We start from the raw sequence: 21,873 nt of genomic DNA, 5'->3' as shown, positions 1-21,873 counted from the left end.
AGCTAATAAATCTATATGCTTTCAAAGAGGAAAATGTCTGGAGACAATTATGTCCTATAAAAGAGTTATGTAAAGGAGATAATTCCCAGCTTTTTCTAGGTTTGTGACAGACCTGATTGCTGGCATTTACTATCAGAGACAGTCCCTGGTCCCATCCAAGGAAAGACAAATGTGATACAGTTCAAATCCTGATGAACGCCATGCAGATTAAAAAAAAACTGTGGGTGTGTGGGTAGGAGGTATATTTTCAACCTGGACCTTTGCCTAAATGCTGAATAGGCTTAACAAGGAGACAGAGGAAGAATGGGCATGTGACCTATAAAAGAAGTGTATGCCTGTGTGAGCACGTGTGTGTGTGGTGGCGGGATATGCTGGGGTTGGGGGGTAGTGTGAGGCAGAAAGAAAAATGAACTTTAATCCAAATAATTCAAAAATTCTTTGTGATAGGAATTTTTTAAAGTTTTATAAATAAGGGAAATATCAATTTATGTCCGTGAGGAATTTTCCTTATCCAACATCAAATAAGACCCAGTTTTAGGGCTTGCCTAATCTGTTGTTGGCAGAGGATGTGGCCACATAACTCAACTGATTTTAAGAGGTTTTAGGAAATCTCTATTGGCCCCAAACACCTTCTTCTCCTATCTGATTACTAATACCTGAAATTATATGAGTTAGAGAGCTATTCCTTTGGTTTAAAGCATTGGCTGCTATTAAAATGCAAATTCTCCTGAAAAATCATATTAACATGGGAGTGAATAAAGAAACAGAAAGCCCAGGAAGTCATGAGGAGGACAATTGGATAGGGAGTTAGTCTAAGCAGACTGAGAACAAACTTCATCAAAGCCATAACTTCTCTAAGGGTCATCTCTCACAGCTGCAAACATTCTCTATGAAATCATGGAAGAGTTGTCTTCTACTGAGGATGGAAGCAGGAGAATGAGAAGGTACACTTCACATGGGAAATCACCACGGGTTCAGAGCACGGGGATCATATAGACTTGCAAAACAATCATGCCTCTTCATTCAGGCCCACCATGAATATCTGTAGCACATTTACAAGGTGCCAAATGCTGTTTGAGCTGCTGTGAAATCAGAAGTGGAAAGATAGTTCCCTTTGTTATCATCCCCAGGTTCCTAGGGGCCAAAGTCTCATACAATTTTGCTCTTCTCAAGTTGTTGAAAAGACAGAGTCAAAAAGCACAAGGAGAACAAGAGAGAAAGAAAATATCAGCAACATAAAAAAGATAATGAGAGTCACAGTTTAGCTCAAGTACACAAAGACCTGGTAACACTGACATACATTCGAAGTTATCAACTGGAAGACACTAACAGGTAGCTATGGTTCTTCCAGGACCTTGGTTGGGGTGAGCATATCATATTTCTTTTCTGATTATATTCATTAAAAACCCTGGTGGCAATGACTAATGTTTTGTACTACAGCAACGACACGAGTTTCAAAACAAACTGTGCACTATCACCTCGTACTGATAATGCATTACATCATCTTAAATATTTTCAAAGTAGGGTACCCAGTTTTTCAGGAGTTACATAATGATCTTGATAAGGATAATTCATATGTATCTCTTGTTCAATAAATAGCAGTCTACCGAGTTAAGATATATATATAAAATATATATATATATATATTATATATATATATCTATCTCCAGGAATCTCAGAATAAAAACCTCAGAATGGAAAAATCACATATTGAGATTTGAAGCAATGATAGACTACTTCTGTTTATACATATATTTCTATAGACTATTTTTAACACTTACCCTTTCAAAGTGGAGATTTTTCCATAATTCTTTACCAACAGATAACCTTATACAAGTAAAACTTTCCAACCTGTATATTTTTTCCCAGTGCTTATTACTCCTTTCTTGATCTATGTCATCTGCACAGAACCTTCATGCAGAGGCTTGACTAAGTCCACAGGCACTCAGTATTTAAATAATAAGTATACATATTCCCATATTATTCAATGATTTTTATGTGGAAGTCAAAATACTTATTGAAATTTAAACTGAATTCATTGAATAAATCTCTAGCTTCAGATGAGTATGGAAAAAAATATATTTTCTACCCAAGTGAAAAATTATAGAAATTTCTAGTAGAGCTCTCTCCTGCACAGAGTTCTAATTGCCAAGCTATAAAATGTAAGTGTTTAATATGCCATATGTGGAAGGATAGATATACAGAATTCACAAGTCCCCGGATCTTCAGCCAGTCCCATAAGGCAGGGCCTGTGTTGACCTTAAATCTTAGTCACAACTGAATCACCATTACTCATGACAGCACCTAGCACACAACAGGCAATAAATATTTGCTGACTGGTTGACGGCAATGTCAGAAAAGTCTTAGTAACACTCGCTAAACATGAAAAGATGTCCATTATTAGCATTTAGGAACCTCAAGGTACACATAACAACAAATTTTTTATGTCAAGTTTCTTCTTTGGGACAATAGTCTTTGGAATCAACAAGGGGCTGTGTGTGTGTGTGTGTGTGTGTGTGTGTGTGTGTGTGTATCCTTCAGGTTAGCCTTTAGGAATAAAGCCCAGTCCCTCTCTGGAAAACATTCATCATTTAACAGGTGAATCAGACAGACAGAAACCCAATAACAATACAGTGTGATAAGTGTCATAATATCATAGATGGCATTAATAGAAAAAAGTTTGATGAGAGCACAGTAAAGGCAACTTTCTCCTCATGCTTCCTAGGGATGAGGTATTAGAGCTGGGCTGAACGGAGGCCCAGCTCTAAGAGAAGTTGCCAACAGCAGTCATTGGGACCTTTTACAAGCAATTGTAGTAAAAGTTTAAAGGGATGCCATGATGCAAGGAACTGAAGAATGAAAAGAAAAAGAGTTGCTGAGAAGGAAGGGATTGGAAAAGATTGGGTGTTCACTGGAAGAAGATGTATAGCACCGGAAATGGAGAACCAAGAAAGAGGGAATACCTAACAGAGCAATGGTCTCAGATGTGGGAAGCAGTCTCCAGGAATTATTCTTAAAGGGAGTTGCTATTTCTTTTTCCAAACCAATAGGAAAGGAGGTGAAAAAGGACAAAATATAAATAAGCTTGGAATTAAATAGAAAAGGCAGTTAAGAGCACTGCTACCTAATAAACACAATAATAGATACAATTAAGTATCTATTGTGTTCTAAGCTCTTTGAACACATCATGTAATTGGATTTTCCCAACAATCCTATGAAGTAAGGAAGGTTTTCAAAACAAGGGAAAAAACATTTAGAAAGATTAAGTCAACTAGCCAAGGTCATGCAGACGGTAAGTGGTAGGGCCAAAGTTCTAACTTAGCGAAGTCTAGCATCTATGAGCCCATCATTCATGACCTTACTTCTCTTTATACAAGTAGGGTGGCAGGTTGTCCACTAAAAGAAAGGAGACTAAGACCAAGTTGGTAGTTTTTAGCAAGTGTTAATATATTAGAAAGGAATAAAAATGGGTTAACTTGCCATTAAAAAAGCATTTTCAGCAGCTTTAAAAGTTCAGCTGAGGTTGGAAATCATACATTTGAATCAATCACTGAAGTCACAAAATTTTCTTCAGCAGTGGCAAAAAGGGTAGAAACCTATTTGGGCTGACCCAGACTTGGAAGGGAATAAAGTCGATAATAAGCTGAAGGTGTGAGATAGTATGTAGTTGAAATGATTGACTGCTGTGTCCAGGTCAAATGAGACACCGTGGTTATAAAGCGGAAGATAAGGAGGGGTACAAAGATCTTGATGGAGGTGAACTGACATGAAGGCACGGGAGGGATGAACTGTAGATGATACCTGGGAAGAAAAAGTTCAGAGTTATAGGTTAAAGGGATTAAATAGTAACATCATAATCTAAGCCACACGGTTGAGTTGCTAAAGGACTGAAGGTGAGCGATAACGAAAAAAAAGAACACAAAGGAAACATCGCTAAGATGTTGGTATATTATCAAACTGGGGTTTGGATATTCCTCAGAAAATAGAAGGAGGGGCCGAGCACGGTGGCTCACGCCTGTAATCCCAGCACTTTGGGAGGCTGAGGCAGGTGAATCATGAGGTCAAGAGACCGAGACCATCCTGGTCAACATGGTGAAACCCCGCCTCTACTAAAAAAAAAAAAAAAAAAAAAAATACAAAAATTACCTGGGTGTAGTGGCAAGTGCTAGTAGTCCCAGCTACTTGGGAGGCTGAAGCAGGAGAATCACCTAAACCTGGAAGGCGGAGGTTGCAGTGAGCAGAGATCTTGCTACTGCAGTCCAGCCTGTTGACAGAGCAAGATTCCATCTCAAAAAAAAAAAAAAAAAAAAGAAGGAAAGAAAATAGAAGGAGCCTGGTTAGACAGGAAGACCTAAATGGAACAGAATCCTAAAGGAAATTGGAGACATTACTTGAAAATGAGTAAGGACCCATGGGAGAGACAGATGAATGGATGGATGGCAAATGGATGGATGAATAGATGGATGATGGATGATGAATGATGAATGGATGATAGATGGAAAACGGTCATGTACTTCACAGGAGACTATTAAAGATAATGTGCATCGTCTTAAAAATAGCAAAACGAATAGACTAATTATGCCGCCATTTGTTTCACCTAAAGGTATGTGACTTTCCTCATAGAGAATAACAGGTTGGAGACAACCAAAATTTAAAAGTAAGCTACATAAAAACAACAGCACCAAAACATGAGTAGTAGTTCTCTTTGCCTGATGGTATTATGTGATTTTTGTATGATTTTTATTTTTCTCTTTGTATTTTCTTACACTTTCTAAATGTTCTGTAATCACATACAACTTTCAGAATATGAAAAGTTAATGTTTTAAGAAAAAATACCACACTACAGACATAAAAGACACTAGAAGTATAAACATCCGTGGGCCATGGTGGAAGGCCTGGACATTTTTCATATTTTAAGTTGCATACATACTTTTAGGCATACATATGTTTTCTGTATATGTATGTGTGTGTATGTGTACACGTGTAGGCATGTGTGTGTACTTAGGCTTTAAACATGGGTATAGAGGACACTAACACAGGAAGAAAGTAAACATTAAGTAATTCTATTTACTATAACAGCAACAATTTCACCCTGAAAACCTGAGCTAAATTCAAGATTTCTCCCTCAGATTCTGTGGGTGGTCAGCTTTTATTAAAGAATACATACATCAATATTGCCTGATGATGGTAATAAATAACCAGACCTATAGAGGCCTTCTAAGTATAACTATCCTGTTTGCTTCTCTTTTGATCTAAGCACTAGCATTGGGACCTCATTTTTTTCTGTCCTTTGCAGGGGGTCCTGGACTGTGGCGCCCATTCCACTGACTTTCTGCACACTGCTGTTTAGAAAGGCGTGCTCAGGGACACAAGGGCATAAAGGATTCAGACACAGAATGAAGGCTCTCCTTATGGAAACAATTATGTGGCAGATTCCACTTGGTTTTAAGAACCAGGGTGTAGAAGGGGAAAGGAAATCCCCCTTTGCTTGCAGGAGGGTCCCTGAAAATGTAGCCTGGGAATATTGTTCTACACAGCTCAAGACGCTCTGGCCCACAATGGGAGCCTTGACTGGTTCTACTTTCAGACCTTTAAAGAAGAGATAGTACTGTTTCTTCCTCAAAGATTCTTCTGCATGTGCTAGTATCAATGAACACTTTGATGAAGGCATGCTTTCTAAGTCAATAACTGACATCATGCATATGATTTTAAACCAAAGGAAATGATTCTGACAGTAATACATTTGAGAGCTGAAAACATGGACAAGGAACCAAACACAAACCCAAAAAACTTTTGTAAACTTAGGATCAGCATTAAACATGCCACAGCACATCACCCAAACCACCATGCTCTAATATGTCAGCCCACAGAAAATAACTACTTGTTTTTTATCTTCCCAAGACTGTTCTCATAAGGTTTTCTAGGACTGTTTCTTCCAAAGTCACAAAAAAGGGGGAAAAAACTGCAATAACGACTTCACAGGAAAGCCACATTTAGAGGCATTTTCTAGTCTTGCTCATCTACCCTTCTACACAGAAAAAAAAAAAAAAAAAAAAACTCAGAGATAAACTGAGAAAAAAAAAATCTTTCCAAAAGCACTCTAATTATTTTTTCCTGCATCACCATCATTCAGTTGAACCAAAGCTTCTGTGTTTTTTACTGCCTCAACTACTACTAATGAACAAAAAAAGGCTTACATTCCATGAATCTGAGGTTTTTCACCTTTTTACAATGTATCCTAAAGCCCTCCTTAGTCAATATTTCCACAAACAGACAGTTGCAATTAATCCAGGTTTTACTTAGGCTAACAAATGATTCCCCTTCATGATAGCCGTGTAAGCTGATTCATGAATTTGCCAATGTTCTCCAGGTTGCTAACAGAGTCCACTGTTACACAGTAAAGGGGGAAATCATGAGTGTTATTAAGACTCCCCTTCTACTTGTTAAAGTAAAAGCAAGAATTTCAGCAGTTCTCAGGGCCTCCTCTGTACCACACAAGTTTTGCCTCTGCTGGCCAGTCCAGGTCTTGTGCTGATCTTCTCATCCTAGAGGTCTCACTGCCTCTGTGTCCTGAAGCAGACATACCCTAGGCCTTCTGAGATAAACACACGATCCCCCGCCTGCTCTACATCAGGCAGGCTGAAGGCAGAGAGGACCTGCAGATACTTGAAAGAAACAGCTCATCTGCTTTGGGAACCAAGGAAATTCATGCCCCACTTCCGGGATCACTGGTCTCAGGAGGATTTAACCCAAACTCGGAGTAAGAGTCAACATCCACAATGTCATCCTCATCTAATTCTGTTTCCTCTTTCCCTCCCTTCCTTTGTCCTAGAAGCATTCTGTGATGACTAACAAACTGATTTATTCTGATTAAAAATAGTTATCATTATTCAAATGCTCCCTCCCAATTTATTCTATAATCTTAAGATATTGATAGACAGAGATAAAGACGTAGCGAGAGAGAGAGAGAGATAAATTACTGACTTGAGCCTTGGCCTGGGAATTAAGACTTGGCAGCTGAACTGCCACTGTTTGCCCTATCACATTGAAAGATCCGCCTATCTAAAAAGCTATGGGGTAAAATAGACATTACTAGGGCTATCGCTAGAGGTATGGTAGTCCTAGGAAACCTTATGAGAACAGCTCTGGGACGAAAAAATGTTTCTTTTCTATGGGCTCACACATTAAAGAAGGGTGTGGGGTGACGTGCTGTGACATGTTGAATGCAGATCCTAAATTTCACAAAGTTTGGGTTTGCATTTCGTTCCTTGTTCATGTTTTCAGGTCCCAAATGTATCACTGTCAGAATCATTTCCTTTGGTCTAAGGTAGACATTAGAACCTGATCCATTCTTTTCTAACTTTCTAGCTGTAATGCTCAATGTTCTGAGTGTTGAGAAAAAGCAGAATATCCTAAAGAAGTTGCTGTGATGGTTGTGATTTCATGATAATTGAGGTAGCTGACGTTGGCAGAAGTAAAAGGGACACTAGCAAAATTAAAATTAAAAATCAGTGCCAAAATGCTTTGGATTACATAGGAAAAAAACAAGCTAAACTAAACCAAAAACCCTCTTATTATTCTACTATGCTTTGTTTTGGCCCCACCCCTACCCTAGAGAAAGGAGCCTATGTAAATGCAACCAACATAAGTCGAAGAAAGCAAGATAGTATAATAGGTCTTGCTGTGTAGCAATCTAGTGATCTGCATTCTTACTCTAGATTTGTTTATGAAGGCAAGTTTTGTTTTTCCTTCTGAACACCTTCCAGTATTTTATTTTATTTATTTATCTTGAGATGGAGTTTTGTTCTTGTTGCCAGTGCTGGAATTCAATGGCATGATCTCGCCTCACTGCAAACTCTGCCTCCCGGGTTCAAGTGATTCTCCTGCCTCAGCCTCCCAAGCAGCAGGAATTATAGGCATGTGCCACCACGCCCAGCTAATTTTGTATTTTTTTTAGAGACGGGGTTTCTCCACGTTGGTCAGGCTGGTCTCGAACTCTCGACCTCAGGTGATCCACCTGCCGCGGCCTCCCAAAGTGCTGGGATTATAGGCGTGAGCCACCGTGCCTGGCAAGTTTTGTTTTTTAATCATTACTACTGACCTCCATTTTCCTCAGCTTTAAAATTCATTAAATCTAGCCAGGTGTGGTGGCTCATGCCTGTAATCCCAGCACTTTGGGAGACCAAGGCAGGTGAATCACCTGAGGTCAGGAGTTCCAGAGCAGCCTGGCCAACATGGTGAAACCCTGTCTGAACTAAAAACTACAAAAATTAGCTGGGCGTGGTGGCGTGTACCTGTAGTTCCAGCTACTCAGGAGGCTGAGGCACAAGAATCGCTTGAACCCAAGAGTCAGAGGTTGCAGTGAGCCAACATCACTCCACTGTAGGCCACAGAGCAAGATTCTGTCTTTAAAAAAAAAAAAAAAAAATAGTATTAAATCAATAGTCACACCACAAATATTTATTGAGCAATTACTATATTCCAGATTCTATTCTAGGTACATATGGGTACATCAGTGCAAACAAAGAAAACAACAACAACAACAAAGAAACCCTCTTAAAGCTTAGGAGACAAATAAACTGCAAAAATAATAACTAAAATAAAATGTAAGTTACAGAGTACGCTCAATAAGTTTTACTGAAAAAACTAAAAAATATACCGGGGAAGGGGGATTCATGTTGTTGAGGATGGGGGCAGGCTGCAGTGTTAAATAAGGTGGATAGGCATCATTGAGAAAGCAAGTTCTGAAAAATGACCTGGCAGTGAGGGAGTTGAATGTACTGATACGGGAGCACTCTTGCTATGTGTTTACAAAAAAATTAGGGGAACACTGTGGCTGGAACAAAAGGATCAAGGGAAGAAAAAGTAGGAGATAAAGTCAGAAAGCCTCACGGCCTTTGTAACAAGCTTTCAACATGACTGACTTGCAGTTTAGAAGGACAGATCTTGCTGCTGAGTTAGGGATAGGTCAACAAGGGACAGGAGATTTGTTAAAATGCTACTGGAATAATGGAGGCAAAAGATGATGGTGACTCAGGCCAAGGTATCAGTGGAGATTAGATATGTGATTAGATTTTAAATGCATTTTGAAGGTAGAGGTGGTAGTATTTTCTAACAGATTAGAAGTGATAAGAAAAAGAGAAGAGACAAGAATATGATCTAAGAATTGGAAAGTTGCGGTTGTCATCCACTGAGACTGGAAAAACAGTGACTGGAGCCAAGTTTTACAGGGCAAACCAGGAGGTCCATTCTGGATATGTTGAGTTTGAGATGTCTATTAGATATTCAAGTGTAGGGGTCTGTGGACAGTTGGTTGTGAGCATTTAAAGTTCCAGAGAAAGAGGTCCAGTCTAGAGAGATAAAATAAGAAATAATATGGTTTCAACTTTTTTTTTTTTTTTTTTTGCTTTACCATTCTTAACAGATTGGAAAATCTATATCTATAATTAGTATGTTCATATCCCAATTTCTTTATGTTAAGACTATTTGAAAAGAAAGAGAGAACAAAAAAAAAGAAGAAGGAAGAGAGTGGGGAGGAAGGCAATAAGAAAGTGAAAGGGATCAATTGATTATTAGGAGATTTACAACCTAAGAGTGTATTATATTCCTAGGCTCAGGCTGCTTCCGATAGAGGGCACACTCCTGAAGGGTTTTCAGTCAAATCTTAAAAACCCTTAATCTTGTTTTCCCACAGATACACATCTTTTAATGTTCTTAAGTCATTCCTGGTAGATCTTCCATTAGAAATGGCTCATAACATTTTAACTTCAAGTTTATCTACCTCCAACCTTTCAAATAATTAAATATTTAAATGCTCTGGGAAGTTGGCTTTTGTGAAGCAAGAACCTTTTGCAATGCAAATTTTCACTCTTAATTTCTCTGCTGGGTAAAATAAGAGTTACAGGCATTGGGTTTTCTTCTGATGTGTGTAAAATGGAATACATTTCTCCATCTTCTTTCTGGGTTCTGGGATGTCCACTCAGTGTCAGAAGGCACCTCTCACAGAACAATCACAAGACAGACAGGAAAACAGGAAATAATGGGAAAAGACAAATCAATCTTACTCGTGTCTGGTATATCTTCCAAGCTGCCAACTGGCCCTTTTTATAATATCAACTGCCCTGTGTGGAACTGGAACAAGCCTGGACTGCCAGCAGCCTCCAAAGTTGGGCAGGCTGGGGCTTACAGGTGAACCGCTGGGCACCAGACTTGTTTGTGCCAGTTTCCATCCCTGATAAGCCTCTCATCACCTGCCCATCAAGAAGCAAGAAAAGCAGGGAGTGCTATTCACTAAACCCAGAGCTCTGGTCCTGCCAGTGACCCCCTACCTGTGGGAAATCAGTGTGTTTACATCTGCTAGAGGAAGGGTTCATCCAGGGTCTGTATTTGCATCCATCTTTACCTTCTGTTTTCTGCATTTCTTACATACTACTGTCCCATAATTTTTCTTCCATAAATTATTCTATGGCAAGCAAATGTTTCCCTAAGACCCTCTTCATTTACGAAGAGAAAACGAGATAACTTTTTGTCCCCTGAATTTCATTTTAAGGACATAAGTCGTGCATTTGAGCAAGTGTGGACAAAGAAGAAGAAAAGAGGGGCAGGGCTGAGGCAGGGAGGACTGCAGTACCAGGATTCAACAGAGCCTTGTCTCTGCTGTCTTCATCTGCATTAAATTGGTCATGACCTTCCAGGTGTCTTTAAGGTTGAAGTGTTTGCTGGACCATTTCGAGCGGAGCCCGCTGGTCCACGTGGCCCTTCTGACATCAAGAGACAGCTTTTAAAAGAACAGAAGCACCTTGTCAGGGCTCAGGGGTCACTAATAGCCTGCCTTGGGCCCTCCAATAGGTCATGTTCGGCTTCCTCGTCCAACACAAAGGGAAAGGCGAGGGAGGCTGGGGAGGGTAGGGGGATAATTATCATTCTGGTGTTTTTTTTCCTCAGGCCCGGAGTTATGCTCCATGTCACTGTGTTAATGTGCCTGCAACCAGGGAGACACATAATGCTCCTCTCAGCCCTGTTTATTAGCAAGATCCATTTGCAAAAGGCCCTTCTTTTGTGCCACAATATGAATGTGCTTTGATGGCAAATAATTACGGCAGTCCTTTTGACATGAAGATCCACAGGCTGCCCTAGTTAAGCCAGTAATTAGCCTGTCCTCCTTTTTTATTATTATTATTGAGAAACTACAAATTATCCTCATGTGCGCCGGCCATTGCTTTTTCTCCTATTCTCTCACTCTCTCCTGCTCACTCTCTCCCGCTCACTCGCGAGCTCTCTCCCTCTCCCTCATCTCCCTCAGCACTTTGGATAAGTGGAATGCAGCTGCACAAAAGCAAGATAAAGCTGGACCATCAAGATGATGAACAATCTGGATGAAGAGCCTTCGAGACGCACACAAAAGCTGGAGAAGTGCAGTTGATGTAGGCCTGGACAGCTGAAGAATGCTGCGGTCTAACGATGAATAGCCCTCATTTGTGAATATACAGATTTTCCACGATGAATAAAAACTGAGTGGAGGTCACAATAAATAAACTTTTTCCCCCCTTCTTCTTAAATAATAATTCAGGTTCCCGGCACCAAACAGCTGTAAATTGAAGGTTGTGCTTAGTTTTCTCAACTCTCAAAGGGGATAATTAAGCTAAGATCACATTGTTTGATATATTAGTGTAATGATGAGCTACTATATTCTGCTTGTTTCGAGTTCTTTTAGTTTTTCTTTCCCATTATCTGTTTTTTTTTAATTACATTTCAAATACATTTTAAATGTAGGAACAGCAGTTCTGAAACAGAGTTTGCCCTGTGTTTGGATCTATTTGAAATGTATTCATATAACATTTAATTAAAGCAGCAACATTCCCCTTTAGAAAATGTGTGGAGGTAGAAATATCTATATTATCTGACTAGTTCTGACATAATCTTGCCAAAAGGCTGACTCTTTTTCCTTATTGGTGCAAGATAATTAGACCATCATTAACCTCCTGAAGCATCACTGTCAGTATTTCTTGGCGTTATAAAATCAGGATTTGGGAAGATTTTCATAATTTTGCTTAAGATCACTGAGGAGGTAAAGATCAGTTCTGAAACATGCTCAGCTTAGAAGACTTCTGAAAATCAGAGTCTGCAAGGATACGTGTTATAAAGGAACTCAGCCCAAGGGAAAAGCTACAGTGTCCCTTTACACCTATAACACCCCCTCCCATTTGTGAAGTCTTGACAATAAAAAGGACCAAATACTGTCTTGCATTTTATTAATGTAAGTTAGACAGTCATTTTCTTCCAATGATTTTTGAGCTAAAAATGCACTGAAAAGTCTGACTCTCTGTATCAAAAGAGAGAGAAAGTATATTTCCAGAAAAAATTTCTGGAATAAATCTGGTATAAAGTGCAGGCCCTTTTTGTTTTGGTAACTATAAAATATTCTTCATTTCCAAAACAACTATTTATTGTTGAGTGTTTAGTGTACTGTTAGTTCATTTGATTGCTTGATTAGTTCATTATTTTTTCCAGGAATTTTTCTATTTTCACCAATTAGTCCCAGTCTAGAGTGGACTCTACCATATCCACATTCAGGAAGGTTTTCAGATTTGAACCAGGTATGGAAGACAATTTATGAGCAGGAATACTGAAAAATATGAAAAAGCATGAAGAACCCACTGTTAACTTCATTGCGATCTAAGCTTCACCAAAGAAGAATAACTTCCTTAAGTTTCCAACCCTGGAGACCTTGAATTCAAGAACAACAATTACTCTGATTTGATTATTACACATTGTATGCTTCTATCAAAATATCACATGTACCCCATAACTATGTACAATGAATAATGGTATCCATAATAATTTAAAAGAAAATAAAAAGGAACAGCCCACCCACTGCATGATGAGGAACCATCCTTACCTATGACTCCAGTCTATTCAGAGGAACCCTACTGAAAAGCAAGCAATTAAATGTCCCACCTCTATGTTCAACATGAGAGAGCAAGGGTAACAAAAGACAAAACCAAAAAAGTTTGAAGTAGTTGAAGACAAAGGATAAGGAAATCCTAGGAAGAGTCTGAGTCCACTCACAAATTGTACCTAAGGAAGAGTCCTAAGATTCATGAAGTTCATTTTGGCTTTGCTGCATCAATAAACCAGAGGCAAAGAGAAATTAGGCAATGGGCCTCAAAAAAGGCAATCACTGCCACCTCTGTTTGCTGCCATGTTGGAGATGGTTTTTAAAGGACCACCACATCCATTTAGAAATATTTCACAGGTATAGGCCAAAGAGAGCTTGGTTTAGGAGTTCACATGGGTCAAATGTGAAACAGCTTAACAAATTTTTAAGATCTAGAAGCAGGCCAGATCTGGTATAAAGTGCAGGCCTGTCTAAAAACTCTGACAGCTCTTTAACATTTCACTCACGTACCTTTCTCCCTGTGATGTATTAATTACACCCACAATTTATTGAATGTCTCCTATATCCTAGGCACTTTTTCAGACTGTGGAATCTATCAGAGAAACAGAACAGGTCAAATTCCCACTTTCATGGAACTTACATTTCAGGAGCAGGAGATAGACAGTAAACAAAAAATGAATAAAATACAGCATACCAGGTAGTGATAAATGCTACAAAGCAATATAAGGCAGGAGGATGTGGAGGAAGGAAGCAGTTGTATTTTACATGGACTGGTCGTGGAAGGACTACCCAATAAGGTGACATTTGACCAGAGACCTGAAGTGAAGGAGGTAGCCGTGCAAAAGCTATGCAACTTTTGGGGAGAGAATTTTCCAGGTAAAATGAGCCCGAGGTCAAAGGACCTGAGGCCAGGATATGATTGGCAGATTCCCCATTAGTAAGAAAGAGGCTGAGACTGAGGAGGACTGAGCAAGGAGCAAATGGGAAAGAGGAGTAAGAGAACAGACTGGGAGCTATTCTCACCACCAAGCTGAAAGAAACCTTGGTCATTTACTCACTCTGGACTATTAAGTAATTTGCTTTGTCTGTCTTTCATGCCTCTAATAAAGTTTAGATATATGAGGTACTGAAAGGAATATTCTAAGGTGATGAAGGCCTGACTGACTCACTGTAGTTTCATGCCATGAAATAGTGGGTGTTGACTACAAAAAAATATAGCACAATTACAAATGCCTATTGCAAACACAGCATTCCTCTCCCACCCAAAAAAACAGCAAAAGATTTGAAAAGGCAACACAAAAGAGGATATATGAATGAAAAAGAAACACGTGAAAAATAGTTTAACATCATTAGCCATTAGAGAAATGCAAATTAAAAACTATGAGATACTACTACATACCTATCAGAGTTATTCACATTAAAAGAAAATTGACAATACAAAATGCTTACAAAGATGGGGAGCAACTGGAACTCTTATACATTTCTGGTGGGACTGCAACATGGTGAAATTGCTTTGAAGTATAACTTGACAGTTTGTTATAAAAAGTTAAATGTACACTTAACAACCAAAAACTTAAATGTATACTTAACCCAGCAGTTGCACACCCAAGGGAATCCTACACCCATGTATTCATACATGAACACCCACAAACTTGTACACAAATATTTAGAGCACCTCCATTTATAATTGCTAAAAGTCAGAAACCACCCAAATGTCCTTTAAGTGGTGGCAAATGGATACACAAATCGCAATACATTCATATAATGCCATATACCTGGGTAAAAAAAAAGAATGACCTCTGTTATACAAAACAATACACAGGAGAGTCAATATCATTTTTCTGGGTGAAAGGAGCCAGACTCAAAAGGACACATACTGTTGATTCCATACTATGTGATTCCATTTATATGACTTGTTCAAAAAGGCAAAATTATAGGGTTAGTAATTAGACCAGTGGCTTCCAGGGGCTGGGGATGAAGGGAGAGAAACTGACAATAAAGGGAAATGAGACAACTTTTGGGGATGATGGAAATATTCACATCTTAATTGTGTTGAAGTTTACACATCACATAAGTTTATAAAAATTCAGAGAACTGCATAGCTGAAAAGAGTTAATTTTATCATATTTAAATTATATCTTCAAAAAATGCCTACTGCAATATTGATACATTCTCAGGTAAAAGAGGAAATCTAAAGACTACAGATTTTTAAAAATTAATTTTAGCACTCATCATCTTCCCTACTGAAGAAATCGTTAATTTGTTAAGTAGACTATCTTCACCAATAATCTCTCACTGTTGTATCGAAAAATATTTTTGTAGGCCTGAGGACAGAGAAGAGACCAGCGATTCAGGCCCTGGGGGGTAGGACCCTCATTTCAGAACTATCTCTGCTCTATTTGTGTCTCCCATTTTGCCAACATAGACATCTGGGTAAGTCAGAGATCTCCACTCCCTCCCCAACACAGTCTCTCTCTCCTGATAAAGATTTTATATTTGGGACAATTTAGAAGCCCAGAAAATACACACAATCTCTTTGCTCTGGTTTTCCTCTATAGTTACCCAACATGTCAAAGACTCAGAATCAATCCAGATACTTATTAGGCACCTATTATTTGAAATATACTTAAATCCAGAAGCAAATATGGTACCTACTCTTAAAAACCTAGAATTCAATTAGGTAAAGGAAATATGTATATAAAAAGATAAACTACAAATGAAAGGCAGTATACAGAAAGTGTCACTTAATTAGTATAGGCAATTGTTGCTGTTCAAAAAAGAAGGGTTCCAAGAAGATAATTATTCTTATTATCATTTATTGAAAGTCTATTACCTGCCAAGCCTTGGCATTCATCATTCCATTTAATCTTCCTAACAACTCTGAGACTCGAGTTTTTTACTCATTTGCAATTGAGCAAATGGAACCTCAGAAGAAATGAGTAACTTGCTCTTGGTCTGTCCCTCAGCCACTGAGCCAGGATGTCAACTCTGATTGCAAAGCCTGTTGGTTTCCCACTATTCTCAACTGAGTTGGTTGAGGAAAAGTCATGAAAGTGATAGAATTTCAGCTAGAATTTACAGGGTATAGGATTCTACAGAGCCAACAATAAGAACAGGTGTGATGGAAAACCTAAGAATTATTAAAGGGGAAATGAAATCAACAAAAATACAATGTCTATTTTGCAACTATTGTTAGATTGCATCCAGTATGTCTTAGCTCCCAAATATTTTATGATAAGTGTAGTGAGTAAATAGCACTCTCCTTTTTATTTATATCTAGCCTCTAAATCAGGTCAAAACATTTCAAAAATTGAGACCTCTCCTGCTGAAATGAATTTTCCATGTTAGGAATTTTCTTCGGGGAGGTGATGGTGGGGAATTCATTCAAGTTGGCTTAGGTGTGTTATTCCCTACTATGAACCTCTCAGCTTGCTCCCAGAAGACAGAGAAATGCAATAAGACCTACCACAAACTACAAATAAAAATACCCATATCTTTTATCCCTGAGTTATAGCTTTAAGATTAGCCATTTAAAATCAGAATTATCTAATGCAACCTAGGGCCTTTTCTTGAAGGTTCACACTTCTGTTTTGCACAAAGAGAAGGGCTTTCTTTTATACACCCATGTCCCAAACCCATCTCTATCTTCTGATGTTCACATAACATTGAGGTAGGTCATGAAAAATTTTGAAGGCATACATTGTAGCCCACGAAAAAAATAATTTTTAAAATGTACACTTTAGGCCAATCATGAAAATTTTCAACTTATTTAACCAAGTAGTTACAGTTTCCTAAGGCTCTAGAAATCAGTATCTTTTTAATTTTTTAAAATAAATGGCCAGATAGTAAATATTTTCAGCTCTGCAGACCATAACTGAGTTGTAGCACAAAAGCAATACTTCAATGAATGGGTGTGGCTGTGTTCCAGTAAAACTTTATTTATAAAAGCAGTATCTCCCGCTCTAGGCTGAGTAGCTATTCTTGGAGATGATGAGCTATGTAGGTGAACAAGCAGGACCTCAGAAATTCTAAGAGTTGCAATCCATGCAAGGATATTACTTACAGTTTTAGCTCACAGACTAGCCATGCTGCCTACTCATTCTTATCTACCACGTCCTCCACTCCCAGTTTAGTCTCTTTACTTGACCAGCACTTAAACTGCTCATGGATTCCCATTAGCAGTTATGGCAAAGGCAGTGGATTTATTAACTCTTTTTCCTCACTCGATATCCTCATTTATAACAAGGTGTGTGCTGGAGAACACAGAGCAAGATCAACAACCAGAATGAAATGGGGGGGTGCACAATGTTGCTTACTCAATTCTCTTTATTCTCCCTCCTTCATTTATGATCATTTGTTTGTCTTCTCTCCCTCTCCCCTTCCCTTTCCTGCTCTCTTTTTCTCTCCCTCTCCCTCTCTCTCCTCCACACTCTGATTTTCATTTTGCTGGGACCCAAAACAACGTATGTTCCCTTGGCCCCATATTAAATACATGGTTCAGTTGATTATGGCCAGGTGAAGGCAGAATTACTTTCCAAGAAGTAGAAACGGGCAGGAAAGAAAGACTTAAATCTTCAAAGAAGGCTTTCCTCTCCATTCAGACTCCGAGACTCACCAAAGACATCGTCAATCAGCAACTGGTTTTAAAATTCTCTTCAAAGTGTTTTACTAGATCACTTTACTTGGCATTTTTATCACTATCTATATCTGTAAAGTAGTGATATAATTAGTAAAGCTATTAATGTTTCTTTTGCTTAGTATTACCAATGCTACAAATCTCAATAAATCTACTTATAGCAAAATAAATAATGATGATAACACTGTCAAGCATCAATATAATTGCTGGATGGCTTTGTGTAAACCAAACAATATTAGCCCTCTTAAACAACTTAATCTGGGCTACTTAACACCCTCCCTGTAAACTGTTCATGCTGCCCAAAAGGAAACCATGAATAAGGACTCCATAATTCCCCTTATTTTGCATGGCACAGGGCAGCAGAGGAGGCCCAAGCCTTCTGATTGGTCCTCAACATATTGCTTCAGTAGAATGAGATTCATTTCATTAGGTCAGAATAAACATAATGAATTTCTGTATCTGTGCTATTGCTAAAACTAAGGTGTTTGAAGTTCCTGGACACTCAGTTATGGATACATCTGGACACTCACTGGGCTGTTAAAATTTTCCACTCCAACAAAGGAAGGATTTGTTCTGACCAACATAGAACCCTAGTTTTCAGCAGGGTTGGCCTAAATAAAAGCCCAACAATCTGAGGTCAGAGCCCTTTTCTTAGGATGAGGAAAACTCCATTAGTTTCACTATCTGGTTCAAACTCCACTACCTACCTACACACAGAAGCAGGGAATGTAATCTTATCTACAGGCTTTTCCTAGCATTCCTGTTTTCAGTAACCCGAAAGGATTAAAATGAACAGCCTGCGCACTGGTCCTGAGTAATGGGCCTTCAAAAACCAAAGTATTAGACAAATATATCAGCTATGAGATATAATACCAAGGGCTAGTTCCACAGTATCAGCATTTTTAACTTTCATTCGAAAGTGACTGGATGATAAGAGGATACAATTCGTATTTTGATTTCAGGGTGAGAAGATCTTTTTAATAAAACAGTTCTACTATGTAGCCATATATCATTTCTTACCAAAATGCAAAACAAAGCCTGAATCTTTTTTTTTTTTCCTCTCCAAAACATCTATAATGATAGATTTCCATTGTATTTTTTTATTCCTCGAATGAATTTTTCAAGCCAAACTTTCATTGCTGCTGTTGTTGTTGATGGCGCCAAAAGGTTTCAGGGAATCTTTCTTCACGCAGAAAGCAGCTTGCAGACCCAGACAGAGATGGAAAGGAAGTTGTTTGGGTGAATAATGAGAGCTGAGCCGGAGCCTCCCATGGTGGCATGTGTGAGGCCAGCTGAATAGGATAGCACTTTGTGTGTTCAAAAGGCAGTCTCTTTTTCTATTATCCTTGGCCTGTTGCGCTGGCCTGCTAATGAGTGGACACGCATTACCATTCATTAGCATTTTTATGGCACTTTATATTTGCAGTGCACATTACAAATTGTATTTGTTAACCTCACAACATTCCTTGTGAGATCATCACCATCGATTCACTTTTACAGAGCAGCCTATGTTCAAGGGGCCATGAGTGTATGAGCAAAATTAAGAACAGGAAAATGACACAGAGTTTTGGATCCAATTCTAACAAGGACATCAAAGGATATTTAGGTGGAGGAGGATATTCTTGATGGCGACTCCAGTTCCCCATGGTTTCACTTATTTGTCTTTTTTATCTATTGCCTGCAAGTTAATTCAAACCCCCTTGAACTTCATCATTGTTGAACTTTATTATGATAAACAAGACTCATACCTGTTTTATTTATTTGTAATGTTTTTTTTTCTTATTTTCTTAGAACTGGTTCTTTTACATTTCAATGCACAGCCAGTCTTTCTATCAAGCATGATGAAGAGCATATGTTTACTTTCCATAATCTTATGCATTTTCTAGATTATATTAACTCTCTGGTTTGGTCTTTCTAGAATCAAGTCTTTGTAAAACACTAGAATCTGTGCATTTTGCCCCCTCGTTAGCTTTAGTCAGCTTTCCTAAGTTTTCTTCTGCACCTACTGTATTGATAATGTGGATTTCAGGTTTGGGCACAACATTTTTAAAAGTTTATCATTATTCCTCCAAGTTCCCAGTGATGGAGAGACAAGGCCCAGCAGGTGAAAAAATAGTGGTCAAGGCCAAAGCTAATTTAATGGTAGAGCTTTGGGTGAATCTTCATCAGTTGGACAATCTCATTGACCTAAAAGGAAAAGTCCAATTTCTAAAAACTGTTAGGGAGTAACTGTGAGACAAGAGTTTGCTTGTCTCAAACTTCTTCATTAAAGGAACTGTGGAGATAGATGGAGGACAGAGCATAGGGAGAGAGCCAGGCAGAGATAGCCCAGGAATGCCCTTGCAAATGTGTGACACCCTCACAGAGCTGCCAGACCTCCCGGCAGAGGTGCACACAGGCACAGCGTTCAGAGCTGCCAATCTCATCTAAATAGCTTGCACAGATTCAGGAAGATTCCCTAAATCACAGCACCATTTGTCAAATGCCTACTACATGCATTTTTTTTTTCATTTTGAAATAATTTCAGATTTCAAAATGTAATAAAACTGGCACAAAGAATTCATATATACCCTTCACCCAGATTCATAAACTATTAACATTCTTCATATTGAAACTAGATTATAATAGCATGTAAAGGGCCTATTTTCAAATTTTGCCAATTTTCCTATTAAAGTCCACATTTTTTCTGATCTGGTTTCCAATCCTGAATTGGAATTTGCATTTAGACTGTTTCTCAGTCTTTCTTTTATCTCTCATGACCTTGATATTTTCAAAGAGTACAGGTCAGTGGTTTTAAAAATGTCCCCCAATTTGGGTTTGTCTGATGTTTCCTTATGATTAAATTCAGGTTATGCATTTTAGCTAGAACGTTACAACGTGGTATTGTGTCCTTCTCAGTGCATCATATCAGGAGGCATGTAATTGTGATTTGCCCATCATTAGTGACAATTTGATCACTTGACAAAGGTGGTATTTGTCAGGTTTCACCACTGTAAAATTTCTATTTTTTTCATTTGTAATTTATATGTGCCTTAGGGAGATACTTTGAGACTATGTAAATATCTTATTCTTCATCATTCTTTCACATACTAATTTTAGCAAACTTTGCAGATTTTTTATATGCCAGCATTTTGCTAAGCATTTTCCCTGTGTTATTTTAATTTTCATATCTTCTCTATATGTTATAATTACTAGCTTCATTTTATCATTGAGGAATCTAAGGTTCATCAGAGTGATTAAGCAACTTGACCGGGACATATAGATACTGTGATAGAGCCAGGATTTGAACCTAAATCTTACTCTATTACTCTTACAAATGAGAGGAGAGGCATTTTAGCATCTAGCATCTCCATTACATATGGCCCCTGAGCTATTCTATTCTGCTACCATGGGTGTATCACTACTTAGAAGCATACAAGTGCAATATCAGTGACACAATTATTGACATGCCAAACCAAAACAGAAAGTGGGGAGGATGTTGTAAAGAGAACACAGGGAAGCTATGCTCATGCTTAATTTAACTGGAATTGACACATTTATCATTTCTTTCTTTTTTTTATGTCTCCCTTTATTCTTTCTAATTTTTTTTGTTTTTATTGTTTTAATTTGAGCATAACCCTGTAATCAGCATGGTGCAAAGCAAGTTAATAAAAATGGCCCAACTCCTGGGAGTTTGACATTTAAATTAATCAAGCCATGGCCAGGCTCGGTGACTCATACCTGTAATCCCAGCACTTTGGAAGGCTGAGGCGAGTAGATCACTTGAGCTCAGGAGTTCAAGTCCAGCCCGGCTAACATGGCAAAACCCCGTCTCTAGTAAAAATACAAAAATTAGCCAGGCATGGTGGTGGGCACCTGTAATCCCAGCTACTCGGAAGGCTGAGGCACGAGAATTGCTTGAACCTGGGAGGCGGAGGTTGCAATGAGCTGAGATTGTGCCACTGCACTCCAGCCTGAATGACAAAGACTCCATCTCAAAAAATAAATGCATCAATTAAAAAAAAATTAGGCTGGGCGTGGGGGCTCACACCTGAAATCCCAGCACTTTGGGAGGTCAAGGCAGGTGGATCACCTGGAGGTCAGGAGTTCGAGACCAGCCTGGTCAACATGGTGAAACCCTGTTTTTACTAAAAATACAAAAAAAAAAAAAAAAAAATTAACTGGGTATGGTGGCGTGTGCCTATAAGTAATCCCAGCTACTCGGGAGGCTGGGGCAGGAGAGTCACTTAGAACCCAGGAGGCAGAGGTTGCAGTGAGCCAAGATTGTGTCATTGCACTACAGCCTGGGTGACAGAGACTCTGTTTCAATAAAATAAAATAAAAATAATTAATCGAGGCC

The sequence above is a fragment of the Macaca thibetana genome, chromosome 13, assembly GCF_024542745.1.
Source record: "Macaca thibetana thibetana isolate TM-01 chromosome 13, ASM2454274v1, whole genome shotgun sequence".
Lineage (NCBI taxonomy): Eukaryota > Metazoa > Chordata > Mammalia > Primates > Cercopithecidae > Macaca > Macaca thibetana.
Note: the sequence above shows the minus strand (reverse complement) of the source record.